Source organism: Athene noctua, chromosome 7 (genome assembly GCF_965140245.1).
Source record: "Athene noctua chromosome 7, bAthNoc1.hap1.1, whole genome shotgun sequence".
In the NCBI taxonomy this organism is placed as follows: Eukaryota; Metazoa; Chordata; class Aves; order Strigiformes; family Strigidae; genus Athene; species Athene noctua.
Window position 1 is genome coordinate 21,688,664 of NC_134043.1, and position 23,130 is coordinate 21,711,793.

Below are 23,130 nucleotides of genomic sequence, written 5' to 3' on the forward strand. Positions count from 1 at the left end.
GCAACATTTTTCCCATTGAAATGTAACGTTGGTGCCTCAGTCCTGTTCCAGGACATTATACTGCAGGCAAAACTACTAGACACATCTGCTGATCCGCTACCTCCAGCATACATGGTCCAGGATCAGGAGAGGAGCTGCCCAGCAAATACATGACATGCTACCGCCATGGCCAAGGAGCATGAAACTGGGTGGGAGGTGGAAGAGTGACTCTGTACTAAAAGAATGAGACCTAGCAGGCATCTGAAATCAAATCAAAGAAAAATGAAGTAGAATGGATGGATTTAAAGAGTTGATAGAGAGATAGAAGTTTTCTTAATACAGTCTGTGTAGAAATAAAAAAATCATAGGATCATAAGGTATTCTGTCACTTCAGAGCACCATTCTTGTCTCTTCAAGAATTTATAGCAACTCCTTACAGTTTATTTCTTAAAACCCTCACCTTTTTACCTTTTCAAGTGCAGGTTGTTTACATGCGTAATATACAGTATGTGCTTAGTATTCATGTAGGGTTTATGCTGATGAGAATTTTTTCTTCTACTTTGATAACACTTTCTTTATTTGGAAATAAACCCAGTTTTAAATCTTTTCAAACAGAAAAACACAGTTCATTTACTTGATTGTCCTCCCTATGAATCATATACTGAGAATCCGCTGGGGGGGGGAAAAATATTCTCTCTTTTCCTTTGTGCGCTATAATGTATCTGTTTCTGCAGCAATAATTTAAAACTCCTAAATGTTGCTAATGAAATCATCTGTTATTACAGTTCTGGAAAAGAGATATTTAAATACATGGTTTCTGAAATGTATGGCCTTGGGAAATGTTAAAAAGGTGGCACTGGATTCTTTGAATTAGGAGAAACAGTAGAAAGAATATTATGCATGAATTCTACATGTGGGATTTTTTTTTACTAAATGCTCCCAAGATATAATTATTTTCTTAGACGTGTTGGAATTCTCATAAGCAAAAAGATCTCCAAAATTAGACAGTTTTGCCATCACAGATATATCCTCGTCTTAGTTATTCAGTTGACATTTCTACTTCTAGCACTGGACATGTAGAGGCAATGTAAATAAAACAGATATTTAAGCACAGGTAGGTCTGACAGGCCTATGTATGTGCATGGCTAAGATGCACATACTTCTGCTGGAGACGGGAAGCTCAGCACAGTGCAGTGATGCTTTGAGTGTTTAAGAGACACCTTATGGTCTGCAAATAGAGCATCATGGTTACATGCTCAAGGTTAATCAATAATCAGAGTTAGGTGAAGAATATGACACAGAATCAGACGGGCATGAGCTTTTGATTTTCATTTGCCTCCTTGTACATCATGTGGTACGTATCTTTCTCAGTCATGTGAGCACTTTCACCAGGTGACCTTCCTTCTATTCTAGATGCAGGATGTGCTGATGTTGCACAATGCCTTTTGCTCCCTTCCTATGCCACATAACAGTTTTCAAGGATTTGTCTGTTTTCAGTAAGTACTTAAGTTTGTGAGTCTCTCTAGGGAGAGAGATATTTTTGTTTGTTGGTGTACAGGAAGGTGGAATTAAAAAAAGCAACTATTCATGTGCATTAGTCTTGACAGTGTCACTAGGTAATTGTCTGGGGTCCAGGGAAATTTATTTTCTTTACTCTCATGGTCCCATGAATTACAAAAATTAGGTATTCTCATAGAATTCAGCACATAGTTGGATGGAAATCAGATCTGCTATTCGATCTAGCATTGTACATGGGCCTAACCCTAATATTTTTCTCAGCTGTTCCATTTTCTGTACTCCATTATCATTTGTTCCTTGATGTGAGGCACTAAAGGCTGACTCTGCCCTGATATTTTGCATAGATAAGTACCTTCTCTCAAAGAAAATGACATGGACTGGTATTGTGATGACACTCCTTGAGAAAAAAACTTCATTGCAATTTTCTAGTTACATATAAACAAATTTATAAATTGCTTATATTTATTTTGCTCCAAAATGTTTTCTCAGAGATGTCTAAATATATTTCTACTTAATAATAAGTTGACAGTTTTTTACCAGAAAATCTTGGTACAATGAGACATGCTAATAAGCACAGCTGTATGTTCCTTTCTTACTTACAGCTTTTTTGTGTGTTAAAGAATATTCTTCTGGCTTGTTGGTTTAGCATCTTAAAAAATGTAAAAAGAAAAATAGCACTTATGTGACATTCCAGTTTGAGTATTCATAGTGTTGTAAGAATCAGCTAGTGTATTTTTCTTACAAAAATACTGGAAGTTTTGTAAGATAATTTGAGCATACAGAAAGAAAACTTTATAGTGAAACAATAAAAGTCCCTTTGTCAGATTCCTCTGTGAATTGCAAATATATTGTACATATAGCAGAACTGGCCATTGTAAATTCCTATGTCATTTGAGAAATCATTCTACCACCAGTTATTAAAAGCATCTCTGAAATATTATCTTGAAAAACTGAAGATCAAAGTTTATGTCCCTAAAATACATGAAAGGCAGAGTAGATAGATTAGATATCTAATTGTGCTGTGGCTGCAGGGTTGCAGCTGATAGGCCTGGAAATGAACCTGAAAAACTCTTTTTTTTTTTTTTCCCCAAAATATCCACCATTAGATAGCCAACGTATAACAACTTATGATCCAATAGTTCTCCCACCTTTAGTATAATTCTTTTATGAGCTGAAACACACCGTGTAATTGTCACACATACTCAAGACTGTCTCACAAAACTACCAGAATAACTGTTTCATTATGGACAGAATGTTCAAGAATGTATTCTCATTACCGGACTTCCCAATCAGTTGTCTAATGCTTCAGGAAAACATCAGCCGATAAAAGAGGTTTTGAGTGGGAAAATGCCTGACTGAATTTTAAAGTCTGTTCATTGACAGTGAGAAAGCCATAGTACCTCATTCAACAGTAATGGACACTGGGCTTAGAGGGAGAGTAAAGATAAGAAAGAATTAACTCATCTGAATCTAGTCAAGGATAGAGTGAATTTTTTCTTACATTCATTCTACTATACACATTCCCTATGGCAAGTATAATGGAAAAAAAAGGAAAAAGATTAGTTTGTGTAAGGTCTTCTAAATATAGAAAAGAGAGAAATGCTGGCTTATCTAATTGTTAAAGACACTGCTAAAAGATAATCATTAACCAATGCAGTGTGGTGAGAGCAATATAAAGTAGGTTAATCATCTGAAGCTCATGCAAGCCATGTTAGCCTCTAGTTAGTCTTTTCCCTAAGGTATAAACATAATTTGAATTTCAAAAAAGAGTTTAACAGAACATTCTTTCTTTTCTGATAAATAGGGATTTGGAGCATAAGGAAATCAACTTTACCTTTTCTAAATTTCTGTGTTATCTGATCTGAGCTAGTAGCCTAAAATTGGGAAGTGTGAATACTCCCCATTACCTCCCCAGAAGGCATTGGTCAAGCTCCCACCAAGTTCTGAGGTCCTTGGTCCAAGATACTAAGTACTTTGAAATTCTCATGCAGATATATTATCTCTGCTCAATGAGAAAGCTTTTATGCTAGGCTATGTTACATGTACATGCTCTCTATTCCGTGGGGATATAAATCCATAATACATCAGTGCAGTCAATGTAGGTAATTTACACCATCTGGGCATCTGACACAAAAAATAGCTACAAAGTTATTTGCCAGTGTATTATTCATAAAGATTAAAAGCAAACCTAAGAGTAAAAAAACCCCATAATTCAACCTATGACCATATATGTATAGAAAAGCAGCATTTGTTTTAATAATTTTTCTTTTTTACTTCTAGATTTTAAGAATTCTAAAACTCAGTTTTTCTTCTCACAGTTGTTAATAAAATGTAGTACTGTAGGACTGAGGATCTGAAGTTTAGTGAGGAATAAGAGACTACGTTAAATCTAATTGATCTTAGGCAGCCATCAGTGATATTAATAACAGTGAGAAGTGACCTTAAAAATACTGAGCTCTTGCATTGTATTTGTAGGATAGGTTAATGTTCTCTCTCAACTTGCCCTCCTCAGCACTCTAACTTTTAAAATCTAACTTTTGCATTGCTGAGAATATTACATCCTTCATTTAGAAATTAAAAAGAGCCTATTTATTTAAAAAAATACATTATTTTAGTTGGTTTTAAGTCCAGCATGGCTGGTTTTGCTTAATTTTAATGGCTTCAAAAATTACTGGTTTTGTAAATTTTACAGTAGTAAAGAAAGTACTGAATTCACATGAGTGACTAAGCTTCTTGAGTATTTGTCTTGCAACTTCTGTTCCTCAAAATCATACTGAACAAAAATGACAAAAAAATCTAATCACAGTTGAACAGAAAGTCCCACTGCTATGCTACTATTAAAACAAAATTAGTAAAAAAAATCCACATTTTTATGTTTGCCTATTATACTTAAATTTCTCCATCAAACAGTTAAGTCTGGGTACCAACTGAGAGGGCTTTTGATTGACTAAGTACTAACTAGTGTCTTCCTAATGAAAGTCACACATAAAGAAGTTACTTAGCCATGTAATCTTATGAATATAGAGAATAAAGAACTGGACAGTTTAACAGCATAAAAGAGATGCTATAAAGATAATTTTGTATGTATTAAAAGCAGTGTTAGAGATTTTCGGGGGGGGGGGGGGGGGAGGGTTAAAGGTAGGGTAGAAAAATTCTGCTGAGAAAACACCTGAACATCACAAAGATAAAAATGTCTATACAAATGACTGTTACTTGCTTTAGAGGGTTTTTTCTTTTTTTACTGTTTTTACTAGACTCAGGTCAGCTAGCCAGCTCCTCAGCATGTGGTTTGGATTCTGCTTTTCTGGAGATCCTTACCATAACTTTCTCACAGGCATTTTTTTTTTTTTCCTACTTAAAGCTGAACTGCTTTAAATGTTACAGGTTACACTGTCTTAAATAAGTCTTGATTTTATACTTGTGTTTTTGAGGGCCGCAGGGGAAAATACAGGTGGCTTGGGAAGCTTACAAGTTTTTCTTGAAATGTTTGTCAAAATCTTTGTGTGTCTTCCCAATACTATTTTTCTAAGAAATATTCTGGTTGCCTAAACTGACAGCAAAAATTAACAAACCTACTTCCCACTGAGCATCAGTTCTAGTTTAAAAGCACATACATCTATAAGGCACTCTGGACTTCAAATCTACTGAATCAGCCACATACCCATGGCATATGTAACCTTGGAATTCACAGTATTCTCTATATTAGATTAATATTTGCCCCATTTTCTAGAACAATGCCAGACCCAGACTGATGATATCACCTTGTTGATTGACCCCGCTTTTATTGTTTTAGCTGCCCTATTACACTATATTTAGAATAAACAAAACCTGATGTTATCATAAAACTTATTCAAGACACATGCCTCCATAGCTGATTCTTTTCACACCTGTAATTTAGAAAAGATTAATTCTTTTCCCTTTGTAAAAGGAAATGTAATTGCCATATATTCTCAAGAGCCCAACTGAGTTCTTCCATCTGATTTTGTGTTTCCTTCAAATTGTACTTTTTTAAAGAAGGAAGATGGAAAATCAAACAAGCTAGTTTGGATTTTATGAATAAACAAACCCACAAACCCCATATTCTCAGCACACAGATGAAAATGAATTGTTTATACAATACTTGTAAAATTAATACAGGAAGTTTTCATTTCTCTCTAGAAATGAACTGATACAAACTTTTCAAGAATGATACATTGAGCTAGGGTTATAACATCATTGAAAAGTTTCACATTGGAAGACACAAATCTTTGAGTAAATCAAGGTAAAATTATGACACTTAACCAGAAAATAAGCCTGATTTATTTTCTATTTTCTGTTTAGGTACACTACAACTCTCCCATTCTTCCTTATAATAGTTGGGAATCATAGAGCCTGGAATGTATTTCTTACCATTGCACAAATTAAGGAAGTCTCATGGTCTCCATTTTATAGAAGAGGGAGAAAAGCCCAGAAGCCATGCAAGGAACCTGAGTTTTGCCAAGTCCTACTCACTGGCCTAACTCTGTTATAATCCAGACCTAATGGCTAACCACACCTTTGTCACTTTGAGAGTGCAAACTCATTTTGAAAATATGCTTATCTACTTAGTGCTATTAGTTAACATGAAAACGTTGTGTTTTGGCTTATTATTTTCAGTGATACAGGTTATCTTCCAAGTAAGGTGGAACTTCTATAATTTATTTTAGTGTGACCTGAATGTGGTTTTTAAAAACAGTTCTGCTAAAAAAATATTACTGATCAGAGTAGTCCCATGTGTCAATCTTGGTCACAAGAGTTTCTAGAGACAAGAATCTCTTAATTAAATTGAGTGGGTATGACCTTAGTTTGAAATTGACTTCTGCACAACCTTTTGGCCTTCAGAACAGAACAGGGTTTGGTGGTCTCTGAAGTGTGCCTGAAGGCTTGGTTTGAGCTCTTGGCTTTTCTGCCCATTGCATCTAGTTGCTCTTTCCTATCCTGCATCATTATAAAACAAATCTTATTTACTACTTGCCACAATAAAGATTGGGAGCATTTAGTGCAACAAGTTTTACTGCCAGATAGGACAGTGCCTCTATCAGGAGGAGGGCTGGAGGCAAGAGAACAGAAGAGTGTGACTATTGACGTGGTGTGGTTCTGACTGAAACAAAACACAAATGCTCATTCAGTTTTCTGAGCCTTTCTACCCTGTTAATTTGGTCAGCAAGCAACTTAATAATCCTGATAAACTTGCTTTCAAACTCCTGTCTTGGCTGTGCTACTTACAGGAGGAACGGGCAGAGAGAAGAAATAAAGCACCGCTTCCTTCCTTCACACCCTGCAAACGCTCTGTCTTTGCACCTTCACTTGCTCTCCTGTAACTTTCACGATGGTATTCCTCTGTTGATGTCTTTTTGTGTAGTATACTTCAAAACATGATTTCTTGCATTTAACCAGGGAGAGGGGATAATTTTGCATAGGAAGAATAAAATCAGAGAGATATCTTGGACGTAAGTTTAGGGCGTAATTGGGAAGTTTGGAGGATCCATCATGTAGGAGATACCAGCGCCAGAGAACCAGGAAAGTGGGAGATTGAGGTTCAGATTAGCATTGCAAAGTTCATCCAGCTCAAAAACACAGATGGCAGCAAACTGGTAATACAGGCACAATTAAATTCTTACAAGCTGCTGATTCTTATTTTGCATACTTGTTTATACATAGCCTGTTTGGCCTCCGTCAGCAGAGGTGTCTGAGATTTGTAACATGAAGGTTCATAGATGCATGAATATTTGAGCATTTATTATTTTATCCAAACAGGTTTGTTCTACTTTAATCACAATATAATTAGCTTTCAAAATAAGATATATATCTTCAGAAAGCACAGTGGGGGGGGTAAAATAGGTACTAAATAAAATCTTATTAACTGTATGTAAAATGAAAAAAAAATCATATAAAGCAGCACATAAGGCTAGTCATATTTATAAAGGGGGGAAAAAATAATTATTTAAGGAACAGAGATTAACTATTTGGAATTCCTATCAGCAAGCAACTAAATTAGTAATAGATACTGGTATTTCTCAAATACTTGATAATAATTAATGAGATGATAAAAGACATTTCAAAGTAAAAAGAAATAAAGGACTTTTTTTTAAAAGTGTAAATCAGGCAGCATAATGAGCTAAAAGTTAAGAATTTAACAGTAATTTATAGTTACTTAAAAAGAGGCAGAAATATCAAATGATACATTTGAGATAGTTTTTCAGTTAACAGTTGATCTGTTGTACATGTGAACGGTATTCAGGGCAAAAGAAAATACAGCCTGTTGCACCACACAGTAATTAGCAGAGCAATTAAATAAAATATGAACTGTATTAAATACCATCTCTAAGAAGACATTTCCCATCTCAAGTAGCCAACTAGTATGATCAGTTTTCACATCAAACTACAGTATTTCTGGAGCACAGATTAGTATCAGGATGGAATCAGTAATGCTATAATGATGAAGAGAGGCACAGAATCAGTCCTCCTTTTTATACAAAGTATTATGAAAGGCATAAAAAAAGATGAAAAGTGTAAGCATATTTAATTGTTAAATTGAGTTAAAAGAGCTTAAATGGATTAAAGATAATTAACTACTTTTTTTTCAGTTGACAAAGCATCAGATGTTATTTATTTCATCTGGAAACTGGAGACCAGTTGGTTGGACTAGTTGGTGAACTACTGAAAAAATAATTGTGAGAAAGTTAAAGTGCCCACTGGGAAAAGCATAGTTCAATTAGGCACATTCTGCACAGATCAGTCAGAGGAGGTCATACCTTACTGTCACGCAGCAGTACGGTGAAGATGTTATTGCCATGACTGATGAAAAGAATTCAGTAGATTTATGATACCCTGATTTGACAATGCCCTGCCCTCAGAAATTAATGTCTATAGGACAGTGTTAGGACAGAGGGGGTAAATGAAACTTCTAGGTAAAATAAGATGTGGAAAAAATGCATTTGAAAGCCTGTTTTTTCAAGTTGTTTTGGGAGGAATTGTGTAGGTCTAAATCAAACATGTAGTACACCTTTATTATTTGGTTTGGGACAAGGATACTTATCCTTTTCTGTGATGTTGCAACTGAGTTTCAAGATGATCATATTATCTAGATGAATCAGTAGATGACAATCAAAGTTTAGTCTATGTAAAAGTAAACAGTATAAAGGATATGACATGCATACACCTTGCATAGTAATGCCATTCAGAAATGAGGAGGTGTGAAAAATCACTGAGCAGTGCCCTTCTGTGTATTGCTAAGGACAAGGCGGCAGTATCTCAGACTACCGAAACTATGAAACACAGTGCAAACATGGACTTGTTTCTGTTATTTAAGATGCTTAATAGGGGCCAGCTGGGCAACCACTTATCATGGGAAAATAATACTGTTTTGTCCCATGCCAAAACATGAGATCTTTACCAAGTCTTTTTGGAATGTCTGCCTGGAAGATAGAGCAGTGTAAAATTATTTTTCATAAATTCAGTCAGTGCCTCCTATGGAACAAAAACCTTCCTATACAAATATTAAGCTACCTGACACAACTTAGAAGGGCAGATCTAGTACAAAAGTTGTAAGAGTTTTTGGTATCACAGGGAAGGTGTCATCTTCTATGAAATGCACTAAATTTTCAGAGTACTTGCTGAAGAGCTCTATCAGATCTACATTAGAAGTTGTTTTATGATTTCACTGTAACTAAAACTTGTTAAATTAAAAAAAAAAAAAGTTTTTTCCTAGATGAAATTCAAGGCAGTATAAAGAAGTAATCAGAATTATGAAAAAGACTGTCAAAGACAAAGTCAAACTGGGTCAGAGAATCAGAAATTATGAGTACAAGAGATGAGCTGGGATAAGGGATAACTAAAGGTTGGATAAAACATACATATCCACAGTGGTGGGACAGTATCTCAAGATTCTTAGAATCAATTAAAAAATTCATTTGTTTTTTCTGAACTTTTATTCCCCCTTGTTCTAGCCTGAAGGGAAGGTTTTTTCCTACCTTTGTATAAAGTGTTTTCTAGAAGGGAGACACTCTGCCTCTTCTGGTTCATTTCTTAAAAGATGCTATGGTCCTTGGAGCATTCAGCCCCACTGTAGGTACTGTACACACGGAGGGATCCTTCTCCAGTGAACTCAAAACTCCAGACACTAACATGGTTTACTCCACAGCATGCAATGTGTAAACACGAGTCAGTACTCTGAACCCTATACATCTCTGAAAACTGAGATTTCCAGATGGCAAAGAATCTGATGTAACTTGGGTTAGTGAGACAGTGTTGTAGAAGCTAAAGGAACTAAAGCAAATGGAGTGACACCTCTAACCGATTATTTTTGAGCAATGGGAAAGGTGTAATTCAGGTATGGGCAAGCACTCCAGCTCATTAGCAGTTTAACCAAGCCATTTTTATGTAGAGGTTTTAAAACAGAACGAAGTTACCATGGAAACTGATTGAAGCAGAGACTTACTGTAAATTCTTTTCTATACAAGGATAACAGGACTGACAGGTGGGCTGTAAAAGAAAATGAGTGTAATATAGAGTTCGGCATGATGGTCTGTTTTCTCTTCCTAGGTGTGTCTTTTATAGCTCTGCTTTATCTCTACTGTTTTCTACAATAATATATTGAACATATTTTAAAAAGTCACTCCCACTCAAATGAACGTTTTATTTTGTCATAATCCTATTTGCAAGGGGATGTGCATGCTCGAGAGAAAAGAGCTGAAGGGCAGGACACTCCACTTATTTTCCAAAATTATTATGTCTTGCCAGAATCATCAGGGAGGAAGAGCCATCACTCAGGAAATACATTTGCATAAAGTGCCCTTTGCTGCCGATGTTTATATTTTGCTCCTGAAATATGCTCTAGGTACGTTCACACTATAGGACAGCACTCTCCTTGTACAATATGAAAGAAGGTAACAAGAGTGGTTTTAGTGAAGAAATACCCCTTTTCACTTCCTCAAAAATTTTGAAAATTCACCTATTTGCTGCAATCCTATGCAAAGTCAAAATGATGCAGCTCTGTAAATATCTTTGTCTGATGGATGATGGTAAGAATAACAGAAATTAGATACACAGCCCCCAATATATGGTGCTAGAGTTTTAAGAAGGGAAGTTGGCAGAGAGTGAACAACAGCAGAGCATGTACCTTTTCCACTTAGAATAGTTATCTGTCAGCACTAGAAAACATTTCAGTATATGAATATGCAATATCTTTTAAAATCTGTGCTGGATGTTTCTACCTGCTGTGCTTAATTTCAGAATCTGTGTTATCATTAGAGAAAAATAATTCTCTTCTCCAATATCATTTTCTACCAAAAGAATGGCAGGAGAAGGGGGAGATCTTACTTGAACTCATCCTGATACTCTTCTAGCCTGAAGTTTCTGCTTCTTGGTTCAAGTTCCCAGCTGGAGCTTTGTTTTTACATGCCCTCCTGACATAAGCCATAAATCAGTTTTCCTCCGGATTTTAAGAGGTTTGCTGTCATCAACAGTCATAGTTGGTCCCAGTGCACTAGAATCACAATAGATAGTCACCTTTTCCGGCATGTTTGCCTTACAGCTAAAAGTAATGGCAACAGCTGGTTTTGTTGTCAAAAGTAAATATACTTCTCACCTTCAGCCTCTGCCTTCCTTGGCACTGAGGGGGTGGGGACATGACAGATGGTTCCTGCTAACTAATCACAGAAAACATGGTATTTGGTGTATAGCATGAATTTCCAGACAAATCAGAATGCTTCTCATGTAATATCCTCCCTATGAAAAGCTGGACACTTTAATAAAATGTGGCATGCTCTAAGGAAACACATATGACATGTTAAAAGTGTATGATGATGTGACTAATGGCAGAACTCTGTGGTAAATGATGCACAAGCTAACTTACTTGTCATAACTGAATTTTGATGACTGTGTTTATTATATGTAAAAGCTATTTGACAGTGAGACAAAGGGAAACATGGAAGAAAATTCTGCTGGGTTTAGACTAAATTCATCTTTGTTTCAGGGCTCAGTCCACCATACTATATTTGTGTGTCTCTGAGCCACAGAAGGCTGCCGGTCCAGGCTCAGTGGCAGGCAGGCTTGTGCAGCCCTTGAGACTGAACACTCAAGGGCTCCATGCATTAAAGAGTAGAACCATTTTTGTCATTTAAAGGAAGCCACTTTAAGTATTCCTATGCTTTTTGTCTTCATTCTGACATAAATCCTACTGCAAAAGGGCCAACAAATACAGCTGTTGTCCTTCTTAAGAAAATACATTCTCCATGAATGTAGAAATTATTTTAAAGATATGCTTTTAATTTTAGAAAAAATGTCCCTAGAGTCTACAGTTAATTCGTTTAAAATTCCTTGGTACCATTATATGTTCCCAAATTGCAATTATTTTTCATACCTGTTTGTATGACAAAAATATGTAATTTCAAATAATCATGACCAAATTCCCATACAGGTATTTATAACTGTCTTGGACTTAATTACGTAAGAGGATTAGAAATTAGAATGTTGGGAATAGCTAAGTTTATAAAACAGGACAATACAATTTAATTTACAAACTCTTGCCTAAAGGCATGATTGCTCAAAAACAAAGGTGGAGAAAAGAGGCACAAGAGATGAAGCATTGTTAGGAATTGGGGAAAAGTCAGGAAATAAGATCTGGCAAAAAGAAACACCAAAGAGTGATAAAACAGAAAAGGAAACAGGCAAACCTTCTTTAAATTGCAATTTAGAAAACTGCCATTTACAATACAAGGATAATTCTTGCAAGCCTCATCAGTATTCTGTGAAGATCACTGAACCCTGCAGAAGTGTCTCAGATAGGCACCTTGTTGTAAACTTCAGGATCAGGCCTAAAAGAAAATAGATACATGCTGCAACTAAACTAGTCTGTGGCGCTTCTAAATACGACTGGTCGCTCTGAAGGTGTTGCTTGGGCTTGCAAAGGACAACTTGCCAAATAGTAGTAGTTTCTGTTTCTCATACACCCACATGTTTTGTGTTGTAAAACACTTAGATTATTTTTGTGTTTGTGTTGACATTTTTTTTTTCCGAAAAAAAAGAATTATGTAACGTGGATTTAAGTGGTTAGCAGTATAAAAGTATGGCAGTATTCATATGTGCAAATTGATTACATCAGAACTTGACTCCAAGTCTCTCATTGTTCTATATCTCTTTTCATTGAAGACAGAAGAGTAATTTTAAAAAGTCTTTTATTTACCCATATGTAACTCATGGATATTTGTCAATGCAGGTGTATCAATATACAGTCCACACTGGTTTCATATGTGACAAGGAGGCAAGCAAACAGTGGAGAATGGCCATAGATATGATGCAGATAAGCAAGAAAGAAAAATTAAGGACAAAAAGACAGAGCAGTTTCTAAAAAATCAGGTAAGGAATTCAGGTGATTCTGTATGAAGTGTAAATGGTACAAAGAATCGTATCAAATAGTTTATGCTTATCTTGTAATTCCTAGTATTTCTGAGAATTACTGCTATATGGGTTTATGGACATACATACACACACACACATATATACCCTACTTACACCCACTCGTACAATGAGTTTCGGTTTTGAGCAAAATTGCCATTACCCTCAGTGCAGATATTTACTGGTATTTTACATTTCTTTTAATAAAATCAATTTTCTGTATTTCATTTTATTTTGTTTAAATAGAACATTGTACTATTTCCTACAGAAAAACAAACAAGTCATATTTTTACAAAGGAGTAAAAGAGAGTTATGCTCTGTTTGTAACTGTTCTTTCTCAACCAATCAGTTCAAAGTTCTCAAAACTTACATTATCGTATCCTAGTACTGATCTCTCGGGGCATTCAGTGTGCACTGCAGAAAAGCAACATGTGTTATGACCTACCTCTCCCTTCTTACACTGCAGGTGAAAACTTCATTTAGAGCCTGAGCACACTTCTATTTCCTAAGCCTGACTAGAGAGGAGTAAAAATATATTCACCAAAAAGCAAAGCCAGAGAATAGTGAGCAACAATTCATCCTCTGATCTTCTGCTCCCCTGCTTGCGAGAAAAGTTGCTGTACCACTTGTAGTGACACAGTGGGAGCAGTAAATGTGGTGGAGACTGTACATTCTCTACAGCCTAAAACAAGCTGGGAAGCTAAGCTAACTACATGCTACATGATGCAATTGTTCGTGACAGAAACATTCTCTTAACTTCTTAGACTTACTTTTAGAATAAACTGAAATTACATTTTTGCCACAAGCATAAGATGGAAACAAATACTCATAACTAAACATTACATATCCATCATTTGCCTCTCTATCTGCTTAATCCTTACCTCTCCCTTCACAAAACTAAAGCTAACGATGCTGGTATAGCAATACACATCAACTATTAAGAAATGGTTACTTACAGGGCTTTGCATTCCTGAGTAACATCATCAGCTTATTGCATCCATTTAGTATATCCACAAAAGAGTTCCTTTTAGAGTCTAGCCTTGTAGAAGTGCTTTAACCCTTCTACAAAATGCCTGTGTTATGCTTATATTTAACTTCCACAGAACAGCACCTAATGCTTCCAGACAGCATGTTTCAGATGACTGACTAAACCTATGGAAATTCAGTACTGAAATAACACATTCTGTGAATTCCCAGGAGCTCTACAGACGTTAAAAACAAGCAAACAAAAAACCCCAGTCAAGCTTCCCAAACTACATAAAACTCAGTATTACTGTTACATCATATCAATTATATGTTGCACAATTCATGATAACACAATATTGTGTTCATGCTAACTTTTTGCGGTTTGGTTAAGAGTACCACACATTGAGACATTCTGCCTCTTCCTTTGTACATTGTTGATTCTTGCAAAATGACAGCTGCTGCATTTATGTTAAAAAAAGGCACAGAGTATCAGCAAGGATGCCTCTAATAGGAAAAGCAGCATAATACAGCCAGAGTTTCTCTAGGACATGCAATATTCATCAGTTACAAACTTGGGAATGTCATATTGTAAAAGCTACATGATAAAAGATGCTGTGTGGCGTTACAGCTGATTCCATTTGCCATATGGCATGTTATTATTTTGTATTACCTTGGGGAGTGCACTAAAAGTGAAAGGAGAACAGAACCTCTCTCAAGGTATACGGAATAATAAGCACAAGTTGTATAGTTCTTAATTATAGCAATAAGGTCTGTAACTGAAATGGAGATGGAACTAAATACAGGAGTCAAATGTACGCTATACTACTCTCCAGCTACTGAAAGGTAATAAACTCATATCAGGAATATGCAAACAGGAAGAAATTGCCAGCCACCATATGTAAAACCCTACAGACAACCTCAAAGCAGGTTGACTGAAAAGTCAGCAAATGCTATGTGCAGTGCTACACACATTACCACCGTATGGTTTTACATCAAAAATACAGTTTTACATGATGTAGGCTGGAGAAAACATTAAATCAGTGATTTCTAAAAAGGAGAGTCCATATGCACAGCTATAATAAAATCAAATGAATCATTAGAACAATAAAGTGTGGGGGAGTATTTGCTAAAAACAATTTAAGTAAAAGAATCCAAAATTAATTGTGTCAATTTGATATCAGGATAAGTGAGCTGTTCACAGGGCCTGAGAAATCCCGAAACAAACAACATCTCCAAATTTAAAAAGGCTCTCCTTTTACAATATATCATAGTTCACGAGCAGATTGTTATTAACATGGCCAAAACTTAGCCAGTGTTTCAGGAAAGCAGGTGCAATGAAAAAATTCTTTGCAATTTCTTGTGGCAGTATTTGCCTGCAAATTCAATTCTTCTTATGCCAGTACATTGAGCTTCACCCCTCCCACCCTGCAGTACCATCTTTGGAAGTGTGTTCTGACTCTGAAGCAAAATCCAGCCAAGGTTAGATCATTCTTTGGGAGCTATTTTTCAGTCACCACTTAAATTTTAAATTACAACTTTTGTGATACCAAATAATGGAAATGTACAGGCTTGATGGTTTTTGGAACAGTTTGGTGCTAACACCATAGTCCATTAGACGAGGCATATCAAGATCTGTTACAGGAACAGAATATTTTAAAATTATTCATGTTAATTGTGCAATACTTCAGATTACATCTTCAATACCATCATTTATTCAAGTGTTCAGTTTGAGCAGCCAAAAAGTAGATCATTCCCTTTAGCCAGACCTTTAGCAGGAATAAATCAGAGAAATTCTAGCAACTCAGTACTTCCTATAATGGGTTATGCATTTTGCTTTTCTGTTAGCTTTTACTGCCTATTAGGAAGATAACTTCTTTTTTTAAAGTGAGCTAAGTGACTCAATGCCATTTAAAGATTACAGAACTTCACAGTAAAATGAATAGAGGATCATGGCTGTAAGCTTTGCCCTCCTTGCCATCACTAGCAAAACCCACTGGGTACAGTTTACCTATCTCAAGGTTTGACACTGCACTGGTTTATATTTGTAAATGCATGCAGACCAGTGATGGCGGGAAGGGCTGAACAGCAATTGCTGTGCAAATTACTGCATCCATTTCCATTTCTCAGCTAATGTTAACACAAACTCAGGACACATTTTGCACTGTATTATCAGAATCTATGAAGTTTTCACGCATTTCAGTCTGAATGCTACTCATGCTTATTCCACGAATAATCTTCTGCTCCAGCCATAAAAAAGGCTGATGCAAAAATGACTGATGTCACTAAATGTGGGTTATTATTCAGTGAGAGATCAAAAGAGGGAGGGAGGAAGGGAGGGAGGGGAAAAGCCAGTTCTCACTATTGTACTCAAACGTGTTCTTCCCTTTTAAATTAGCAGGAACTTTGAATATGTGTTAAATGACAGCTCAAGTTTAAAGACTCCATGTTGTAAACATACTTGCTGAATTAGCAAACATTTGTATATTATTATTCAAACATTTGTCTATTATTATTTAAAGGAAAGCTATGCATTATTACAAGAGAGAATAATATTGGTATTTTTTTTCCTTTAAAGAATGCATTCAGTTCCATACTCATGAAAGATAACTAGTGTCTGACAAAATTAGTGTTGACCTTACTCTAATAAATTGAGAATTTACAACTACATTTTAAATACTTTGATTTCTGTTATTCTGATAAACTTGAAAACAAGCATAAAAGTATGCATTATTTCATGATAAATTTTCAGTGTAGAAGTTTTAAATTGGTAATGGAAAAAAAAACTTTAAAAAAAAATTATTCTGAAAAGATAAAAATGTTTAAGTAAATAATCAGAAATGAAATATCAGTATGAATTCTTCAACCTAAAATCTTATTATAACATGGTAATTGTTGATACTGTTATTTTTTAATAAATTTACAACCTATTCAAGTTTATATTGAACAGCTCAGGAAAACATCAAGAAAATAATGAACTGAAGAGTTTAGGAGTTGAATTCAAGGAAAGAATCATGTTCCAAAGTTTTTTCATGACAAAGTTTTTTCTGCTAGTTCAATTGATCATGACAGTATTATAGGATAATATCGATTGTATTAGATGTATATACTTTGAAAGTCTTCAGTTAGTTTAAGAAAACGCAGATAGGCCAAAAATTTGCTATGCTTCAGAGGAAGAACATTCAATTACATTTAGCAGGAAAATCACAAGTATCTAACCACAGTTTTTAAGTAACAAAGGGGTGAATGGTGACAATATCTTAAGAGAATTTTAGAGGCAACAGAATCTTAAAGAGATGACCTGTTTAAGTGGTATATTGTGCATTATAAAACCATACTGTCAGCTATGCACAGCAATTTTAGTGAAAATGCAGGATGTAAAAATTTAGAACACTGATTATATAAACTAGAATAATAAAATTGTTAATATGGTCAGTCTCTGACTTTCATTTCCAGAGGCACTAATATGCTCAATTTCATAAATACACCTCTACTTGTAAAATCAAGCAACTGCCCTGTGCTTTGGAGGTGCCTAAGACCTAGCTAAATACAATTTCTGTATCTATTTTAGGGCTTCTTTTGATATGTATTCAACTATGAATTGTCATATGTTTCTTCCAAAAAGATATTCTGCTGGATATTTGCAGGATATTAGGAACAGATGTTATTCCTGCTCTGCTGATTCATGGTAGAGGATTTATATCTTTTGATGGATTATGAAAAGTGGATGAAACCATAAGTGAACAACACAGTATAGTAAACAAAATATTTAGGATTTGACTTCTTTTTCTAAATGAATTTATTCACAGCAGATTATAGACCAGTGCTTCCATACTATTCTAAATCTAAGTCTTTTTATGATGTCAAAAGCTGACAGACTCTCAAGGTAAATCACTGGTGAAATCTTACATCCTGATCACCCAGCATGATCTGTATTTGCTGTAGGCCAGAAGATACCTCAATATCATTTGAGAGGAAGGACCACAATATGCCCTTAATGGTCCAATATTATTTTAATATCAGGAATTTTCAGGGGTATAGTAAGCAGATCCTGTTTTTCAGGCATGGCTTTTCAACTGCAGTGCCTGCATTGCCTGTTTGGCCAATCCAGTCACTAGTAAAGTACTGAATGGTTTCCTATCCTTTTGCTCACAGAGATGTACATATATTTTTTTTGATATACTGTATAGATTTTTAAAAAATCGAACAATTATTTGAGGTAAACAACAGAATCTGAAAAATTAACAAGATTAAAAGGATAGAACAACATGTTCTGAGTGAGTTCATTTTATTTGAATGCTCAGGTACCACAGTGGAGGCTCTGCCACCTTATTTACACCCTCATCTACAAGAACACTTCATCTTCTGCTCAAGCCTGCATCCTAAAAGTAACATAAGTGCTTTCCTGCAATACACTAGTGAACTACATGTGCAGATGATCTCTATAATTTCTTATTTTTAAAAGCATGAGACTGCAATAATATCATGCTAGCAACAAATTATGTTATAAATACATAACTATACGGAAATAAACCTGTAAGCTATGTAAGTCTCCATCAGAATGGAATAAAGTAGGAGAGAGCTTTTTTTAAACTGAAAAATACAAGACTCAACATTGTGCTTACAATGAAAATAGCCTTTTGTAATTCCTTGCTTACACCACCAAAGGACCACCTGATTTCTATGAAGTGAGTTAAAACAGAAGAGATATAAATTCCTTTTTGCTGTTTAGAATGTTATTGAATTTTTTTTTGACATCGCGGATTACAGTAATATGATTAATGGCTGCTGATAATTGGAGTTTCTTTCCAGTGGTTACTGCTTGTCAGTAGCAATTAATAGCTCCACAAAACCTCCATTCATTTCACAATATTAAAGAATGATGGCTTATGGGAATTATGCTAAACTAGCACTTTCAATTAGATTTTGAATTTTATAGTATATTGAATAACAGTTTATGGTTTTATAATAGCAGTGATGGTTTACTGTTGTATGGTAATCACTCTTATTACATGTATGTTTATCTGGAGAATTAAAATGTATATAATCATATTAAAAAGTCAATTGCATGTTACTGTTTCTTTAAAAGTATAGAGTGTTTTGGTATTTATCAGTAAAGATGATTTTGAATGTCAGTTACATAGATTTTGTCCCAGTATTTGATAGGGAAGATGCAATGGTTAAGGGATGCAATAACAGTTTAAGTTCCTCAGTATCAAGCACCAGCTGGTATGGCATGTGGCACAGCCACTCAGTTGTAAGTCTCCTGCCTACAGTTGGCTGGGCTGTAGATGTAAGTCAGTAACTGTCTCATCTGATCATTTCCAGAACTGTAGGAAGAGAGAAGGAGAAATCATCAATAAAGAGAAAGATACTTATTTTGGAGAGACATTGAGAAGCATATTCACCTTTGGCTTTTTCTGCAGTAAATAACTTCCTGCAGTCAGAAGGAAAAAAAAATAAAAAAACAACCCACAACAGGAAAGGTGAAGGAATCAAGGACTGGCATGGAGGGAGGGAGAATGAGTTGTGTAAGATAAAGTTGATTGAAAATGTCATCTGAATTAGGACAAAACAGTGCACAGAGTTTGATGTGAGAAACTGGAAAGAGTATAGTTCTTTTCTGTGACAACATTAAACTTAACAGAGCAGATTTTAAAAGTTTCTTAATGGCTCTGAAATTTAACATGCTTATAAAATAATTCTTGAAAATATAATAAAAAAAATTCTGGCCCTTATTAAGTCAGTACATTTTTAACAATGACATCTGTTATTGCCAGAATCCAAGTCATAGATCATCTAATAAAGTTCAACAAAGTGAAAAAAGGAACAATGTGGAGAAAGAGTTTTATCAAGTTAAGGTCTTAGCAAGGCACATACTGATTTCACTTGCATAAGTGTTTTTGCCTAGGACTCTCCTTGACTTCAATTTTTTTATGCAGAGAATACATTTTCTGTGAGAATACTCTAAATAAAAGTTTCTTCTACTTTTTATTTTATTTCAATATGTTCTTAAAATTTACTGATAATTTTTATTATTTTTCTAATTTTACGTATGCAAATTATATAATGAATCCTCCAAATAAGGAAAACTCTTGTCATTCAATCTTGTAATATTCTTCCAGACAATTAAGTTATCCTTGTGAAAAACAAGATAAGATGAGACTCTGTCCCATGAAGCACTGAATTATTTGAGCAAACGAGGTTAAGGAAAAAGTCAACAATAAAAATGACTGTGATACTTCTTATGAAATTCCTAGTCAAAACTGCAGCCTGTTTCACATTCTATTTCCACCAGTAATGATAATTTCGAAGCCAATGCCAAACTCTAAAGTCAGTGAGAAGAGGAGCAAGACCTTTTTATTACTATTTGATTAGTTTGTGCAAGTTTGCAAAAGCAGAAAATGACTGCTGGTGATAGGGGAACCTCAGAAGATGTACTTGTTCATTTAAGAATCATAATGTAGAAGTTTGGATGATTATACAGAGATATGTAAACCTGTATGATTTATTTTAATCCTGGCCTTCAGACCATTTGTTGAGAAGTATTTTTCTTACAGTTTCATGATACTACTATTAGTTATTTGTTGTATACTAGCACCTAACAGCCCTAATCAGTAGTTGTTCTACTGTGGCAGGTGCTGTATAGACCATGGTGAAATCAAGTGCAGAATAAGATGGGACTAAATACAAAAAATAAGTAGCTTATAGAACTATATACAAAAAATAACTAGTTTTGCAGTTGCCAAGGTAAATTTCAGCTAAGTGTACACAAGGTGTTATTTTAGAACAATTGTTTTTCTTATAGTTTCTTTTCAATTTCCAGTGTTTATTCAGAAAAATAAAACACACCAAAAAGTGTCACTGAATAAATTAACAACTATGATGTAAAATATCATGATTAAAGAGAACAAAGTACACAGTATGTATGTCAGGAATCTGATACAAAGGGACAATAGAGTTCAAAAATGCAAATCAGTTCTATGCTTTGATCTAATCTAATAAACCCTTAGTCTTTCTATTGTAGAACAAAAATTCAGGCATTGCAATGCCTGTAGATCCAATTCTAATCTCTTATTCAGACAAATCATTTCACCTCTCAGTAACGCTCAGGTTTATGATACCAACAAAAAGAGTCCCGTAATGTATGTCCCATATCCAGTACTGAATTTATTGGTTAGGGGGTTACTTATTTTATGATTGAAGAAATCCTTTTGCAAGAGAAAAATGAAGCTTTTTCTTCCTTTTTTTTTTTTTTCTGAATGCTTAAATATTGAACTTTTAGTTCTTTTTCAAAAAATCAATATTTCTCATTCCTTCTATGACATTCTTAATCATTTTTTTAACAGCAATGGTAAAATACATTGTGATGCTCAGTGTCTTGAAGCCACAATGATATTCAGCCTTTTCTGGAAAAGAGACCTTTTCACTTGCGCTCTGTTTTTAGTTCAGTTCAGCTACAATACAAGAAAACTGAGCAATAAATTATCAAGTCAAGAATAGACTTCTTTTTCTATATGTATGTAAAGGTAATGTTACTTGAAGTCAGTAAAAGCAGTGGTTACTAAGCACCTGAAAAGACTAGATATTGCTAAGATGCTCCAGCCAAAGGTCTCAAGGTCAGTCAAATATAAATTAAGATCATAAGAAACGGCTGTATTCTCATTTTCTTCAGCACAGTATTGCCATTATGAGTATGTGTAGTATTTATAAGCTTCTTAATAAATTCAGTTACTTCTGAATGGTGAACCTTAAAAAAGGTATAGCAAGAAAGACCTTCAAGTACAGAAATGTCAACTATGAAGTAAGTTTCTCTAATGGGAGAAAGATTATATTCTACCTGCTTCAGGTTATACAAGCATTTCTTAACTCAGTCAATTTTGAGTGATAAACAAAAGGAAATTTCTTAAGCTGCACACACAACGGCCATAGCCAGCTCAGGGCTCTGACTGAACTTAAGCATCTGGCCCAAAAAAGAGCAACATGAATAACCTTTTATCAGTGTTTTTCCTTAAAGGAAGATGTAAAATTTATGCTCTGCAATCAGCAAGGAGCAGCATATTCCTTTGTGGAGGAAGTAATTCAGTCACAGTTTCCACAATCCTGATCCTGGTAGTTTTGTTCTTGCTGCTTCCCACATCCTCATGGCCACGTGCACAGAGAGAGGAATTCAGTGGACATGCAGAGTCTGCTCTGCTTTGGTGCCATGGCAGTGTGCCACGTAGGACAGGTACCCAAACAAGCACCAGAGGGAACTTCTCCCTGGTAACTGCCCCACCATAAATGAAAGGTGCATTACTTCTCTTTTACAGAGTGATGAACAATTAGTAGTGCCACTAGATAAACTTAAGTGCTTGCTACAGGATAGCTAGGCATGCTATATGATTGCATGCCATCCTACCTCCACGTCTCCTTGTCCTTCTACCCATCCCATGTCAAAAGGATGGCTATGAACCCGTGTTTAAGGAATGGTTTGGGCTGTACACCACCTCCCCGAGTCCTCACGGTGCTATATCACATGAGGAAGTTGGCCTCCTAGCACACACATGCATATTTCCATATACACAGACTATATCATCTCCTGGATGCTGGACAGAAATCCATATGGTTTTATTAAATGGTACTTCCTCTAATATTATGCTTCATCCAACCATTCAGTGTATTTGTAATGAACCCAAACAGTAATGAGAGACTTGCAATAAGTATCCTGAGTAAAATCTAGTGCCTTGAAGTCAACTGAAATTTTGCCATTGATGTAAATGAGGCCAGAATTTCTGCCATAGTCCTAAAACTGTTCCCCCTTAAGAAATGCAGTCTATTCCAGTAGAGGATTCCTTACCAACCCCCTACTCCTATGCATGATAAACCTGCAATAATAATTTTACTTAAGTTTAGTATCACAGTTACATGCAGTGTCATTTCAGTTACATTCATTGCAATCATTTGCAGTTAAGATGCAACTCATAAAGAAGTTTATCCAGAGTTTTCCGGAAACATCATGTAACTGCAGATCTTCTTCCTTAATACTGCTTCACAGCTGTGATCTCCACCTGAGCACACCTTGATTTCCAAATGACAATGTCAGTTTGCTTTCAGTGTCTGAGACAGTACACTAATGGCTGTTCAGTGGTGTGGGAGACACCTTTATAGTTGTGTGACTTTAAAGATATCTCTTTAAAAGAGACATTATTAATACAGCTTGGTGCATTAGAAGGGTACTTTTCATTACGAGTGAAAGTTTCACCTTGAAAATTC

The 23,130-nt window shown here is 35.3% G+C and overlaps 1 protein-coding gene across 5 annotated transcripts in view; it reads left to right on the forward strand.

The window, feature by feature from the left end:
* Nucleotides 1-23,130, forward strand: part of B3GALT1 (beta-1,3-galactosyltransferase 1) — a 219,940-nt gene that overhangs the window by 85,188 nt on the left and 111,622 nt on the right. For 2 of the 5 annotated variants that reach the window (XM_074911335.1, XM_074911334.1), the window contains one exon: nucleotides 12,734-12,873. The exons of 2 other annotated variants lie outside the window; for them this stretch is intronic. The gene's annotated coding sequence lies outside the window, so the exon portion shown is untranslated. Of the gene's footprint in view, nucleotides 1-10,257; nucleotides 10,355-12,733; nucleotides 12,874-23,130 lie in introns of all 5 variants that reach the window. One more of the 5 variants, XM_074911336.1, reaches the window with a different exon arrangement.